Genomic DNA, 4,757 nt, shown 5'->3' with positions numbered 1-4,757 from the left:
TTTCCAGTATTCTTGCTGTTTATAAACTGCATGCATATAAATTGAGCCTCCTGTCAATACCACAGCACAGGGAGAGATTCACATGTGGAAGTTAGATGTTGACTAGAGTTGATCTGCTACTCCTAAGCCAACAGGTTTAAGCCACATACTGTCTTTGCAACTTTGATTCAAGCCAAGGAATGGTCCAGAAATTATGATACCAGCTGTGAGCAGTCATCCAGCTGGTGACACACTCTCCATAACTGGGCATTGTTAGTTACTGCAGGCATTTATAAAACAAACTACCCTCTAGGAAAGCCCCATATTAGGACCTTGCTCATTTGTTAAAGTCATAGGATTTGTCTCTGTTCCACAGTACCTTGGCTTTTGCAAGAGTAACGAGTGCAGCTGTTGAAGTAAAGACAATTTGGGAAAAAGTTCTCCAGATTTGTCGGGATGCCTAAAGCCTTAGAGCTCAATGAAAATCAGGGTAGGAGCCTGTGTTGGCTTCCTTGTAGAGCCAAGACACTAAGACCATCCCGTGTTCTCCCAGTTAGAGGTGTCATTTATGTGCTTCCCACATCCCTGGCAGGTATCCTGCTTTTTCGCTTTGAATGCTTGATCTCCCAAAACATATTGCAAATATTTGCTTAGCAAAAAGAAAATCACTTACATTGTGTAATAAGCCTTTTTACAGACCTTGCTTCCTTGCAGAGCAAACAGTGCCGGGGCTGGTCAACAGCTGCCCTTCAAAGTTTGCTAGGAGAGGTCACATAACCTGAAAAGGCTCTAACCACCCCCTGACTCCATATTTAAGACTTAACACAAACATTATCAGTTCTGAAGTGAATAATAGAGCCCAACTCAATGCACAGGTCAGACAGAGAACAGACAATAGAAAGCTGTGATGGAAGTGGAGGAGAGTGGTGCAGCCTCTGTGGAGGTGATCAAAATCACATCTGCATCTCCTATAGGGTCACCTATATGTGTGCTCTTGAGCAGGCTCCAAATCAATGGAAAAGTCAAGGTGAAAGTCAATAAATAAGTCAGAGGAAGTGAGCCAAGGAAGACTGGAATACACACTCCTCAGATTCAAGGATTACTATCAAGTGTATAAAATAAAGTTGTTAATAAAGTAATTCTATAAATAGCTGATGAAAAGCCTGGGCCGTTCCCAAACTGATATGACAGCACTGGACTGGTATTTGGATATGTCTAAGGAAGAACAGGGAGAGCTGAGAAAATTCATCGTGGTAATATCAGAGAGTTATGGCCAGTTACAGCCTCAGAGTTTCTTAGAGGCCTCGGGAGAGGATCGCGGCCCTGAGCAGCGCAGACGTGTTCCAGGCACAGCTTGAAATGCTGCCCAGGAGATGTACAGAAGCTTGGGGCTTTCCAGAGCTCTCTGAGCACTCCAGTGTGCTGCTCTGCCTTCCCAAACACAACCAGGCTCCAACGAATGTTCCAAAGAAACGACTCCTACTTCCTGCCAGAGGAATCTGTGCCAGGGGCCCAAGCCCAGCAGGCATATGGACATGGGAAAACCAAGTGACACTTCTCCCATAAAATGCTGCTCCGTGAGGAGATATAGATACCATCACTGAGGTCTTACAGCACACGCCCAGTTAGCAACACTGCTGTTATAAAGTGCTAACTGCCTTGAGAATATCTTACCCAGCCCAAAACACTGGCTTTCATATTCTGACTAAACCCCTGCTTTCTCCTCCTCACCCCAAGAAATTGGGGAGTTTCCCTTCCTTTGACCGGCCGATGCCCTCAGGTTGTGCTCTGGGTGTTTTTTCTATGTAACACAGCACTACTCATGGACAGTGACTATCACAAGCTCCTCTGGCAAAAAATATTTAAACCATTTTTGGTTTTCCCACTGCGCACATTTTAACCACATGCACCTTTTCAAACACTGCTCAGAGACAAAGATCATTCCGGAAACCAGAAAATGGGGGAAAAAACCTTCTGTACTGTTAGGAATGAGAACAAGAAAATGAGTTTTTGCATGAGTCATTCAATAGCTCCTTTGTATGTAAATATATCCTCAGCCCATCAGCATCTATGGGGAGTACAATTTACATTTTGAATGATCAAAATGTTTAGTATTGGCAGTGAAAATGTTTAAAAAGAGAGAAGGCGGTGGTTTAAAATTTAGAAACTTACTCAACCGTGCCAGATTATGATCTCAACTCTTCTCCCTCCAACAAATACTATGCTCCATAAAAACAAAATGCTTTTAAATTGAAATTTGGAAGTTCCCCTGATTTTCAAAAGAAAGAGGGGAAGGCAACAAATGCAATAAATTTCAACAAATTAGTAGAGAAATATAAAACTTGGCCTATTAAACGCAATTCAGAGAAGGGAAGCACAGGCAAGACTAACACACGAAGTGTACGGAGCCATAACATTTGCAACAGCTGTGTTATGAAATGCACTTGGTATTCTGGGAAGTGAGAAACAAAATACTTTGTTAAAACACTTGTGGATGTACCGGTGGCTGAGAAGAAGAGAGACAAAATTAAAATCACAGTTTAACCATTAATGCTCTTGAGGATACGATCTCTGGTGCCTTGTTTGTGCCGTGATTCACTGGACAAGAACACTGTGATGGATGCACCGCATCCAGGAAAAGCTGTGCTCAACTGCCCTAAATTTAGCACAGTCCCTCAGGCAAAAAGTCTGGCCTCAGTGCCAAGTGCTCCTGTTAGCACAGATAAATCCAGAGCTCAGACCTAGACCTTGGCCCAGTCCTTGCACAGGTTGAGAAGCCTCCAAGCCCGATGCCATCCTTTGGACTCATTTCTCATGGTTCAAGGTCAAGTTTTGACTGTGTTTTGTCTTGTTCCTTCAAATCCCTTTCTCAGATGTCAGTCTCAGCAGTAATTAGCTTGAGTATATAAGATATCCACACACCTGGATTCTGTCAACATCATGAAGGTTAAACCTAGTAAATAAATAAACCTGAAAAGCAGCATCCGGCTTGCTGCAGAACTCATGTTGGAAAATTGGGAAACCAAACTTCAAACCTCTCACAATTCTGGGATGATATTTTCAGGAAAAGAAGCAAAATTCAGAGAAATGGCATTTGTGCTCTGGGAAATGCTGTTTTCCAAAAATCTTGGCTGCCATAGTAACATGATTTATTCCATACTTTCAGCAGTATAGTCAGTCAGCTCCCCAGCTAAAAGACAATTATTGTAACTAGAGATGTACCTGGCTGGAAGACTGTGAGAATGCTGCTATGGATGGCAAAGCAGAGCACTCTAAACTCCAGATTAGTAATTGTTAGTGTTGATAGTGGAGGACATTTCTGGCAGTGGTTTAACCTCAGCAGTACAAAAGGGCTCATTGGTCAAATTAATGTTGGCAAATCCTCCTCACCGAGATTCCAAACCACGTCCAGCCCCATCTGTGAGTCCTTATGCAAAACAGCTAGGTGGGGAAAATGAGAAAGAAAAACCACAAATTGCTATTGTATTCCTTTACTGCATTCTGCAGCCACCATGGATATGTTGGCTGCAAAACTTTATCAGAGAAGGATTTTGTGAGCAAATTGCAGAAATCCACATAAATTAATATGCTAAATTCAGGCTGTGTCTGCTCCTTGCAAACAAAAACATGGTCATGATGCCTTTACTCTACAAGGCCATGCAAAAGACCTCTGAGTTGTCCCTACCCAGCATGAAGGGCTTTGTGCTGCCTTTGATGCCATCAGTGACGATCACCTTGAAATTTGTTTTGCTCTTCCTCACACTGGTGCCTCTTGCCATGCCTTTTCTCCAGTGAAAATGTGACCAGACATAGGTTCTGAGAGGATTCTGCCTTCAGCTTTCCTCCAAGCTGATAAGCTGCAAGCAGAACTTTTCCTAATACACATCCCAGAAATGTTCTTTTTGTCTTCTTTGGAAATGTCAGATGTTGGCCATTGGAAAAGGGAAAACATCTGGTTTAATCCTCCCAAAGGAACATATCAAAATTTTTGTGCTGTTTCTTATGCAGCCTCAAGGCCTTTTATTCAGCTAAAAAATCCCTTTGTAAACTGCTGCATTTAATTTTTGTTGGTTTTGTTCTTTTTTTGAACCAAGAATGTAGTTTTTGTTCTTTTTCTTGTAAAGCATCACAAGGCCATTTCCCAGGTTGAGATGGCCAAGGAACAGTTCCTCCCAGAAATTTGATCCTGATAAACAGCTGTTCTCCAGCACAAACTAAGCTCATCCTCCACAGAAAATAGCTCCTTAGGCTCACAATAAATAGATCTTACCCCTGCTGTGTATAGATTTGTGGGCTTTAAACTAAACTGATAGTCTGAACTTGTCATCCTTCCCATCTCATCAGAAATCCTAGAAAGGGCCTGTCACCATGGTGGAGGTTGGCACAGCAACAGCACAAATGCCAGCTCTGAACGTGAATAGAACAACAAAACCTTGTTTTACCCACTGAAAACCATCACTATATTTATCTGTGTCTTCCTGTCTTCCTGAACAGATGAGAAACTTCCCATGGTGTTCTGGAGCTCCAGATCCTGAGAGCAGCTATGAATAGCGGCTTTAAATTTATCCAAGGTTGGAAAGAGAGCGAAACCTAAAGCTACAAGACGATGGCAGTTCAGCTGGCTGGGAAGCCAGCAGAGCCTTGCAAGGGGCATGGAGATAAATTCCCACCCACAGGGTGAACAACATCACCATCCAGGTCCAGCAATGCTGCAGAAGTGGGGTGACTTTGAATGACATGGAACCATGAGTGGTAAAACTCTCCCAGGAGTTATTCCT

Source organism: Corvus brachyrhynchos, unplaced genomic scaffold, assembly GCF_000691975.1.
Source record: "Corvus brachyrhynchos isolate BGI_N302 unplaced genomic scaffold, ASM69197v1 scaffold10, whole genome shotgun sequence".
In the NCBI taxonomy this organism is placed as follows: domain Eukaryota; kingdom Metazoa; phylum Chordata; class Aves; order Passeriformes; family Corvidae; genus Corvus; species Corvus brachyrhynchos.
This window is presented reverse-complemented; position numbering follows the sequence as displayed.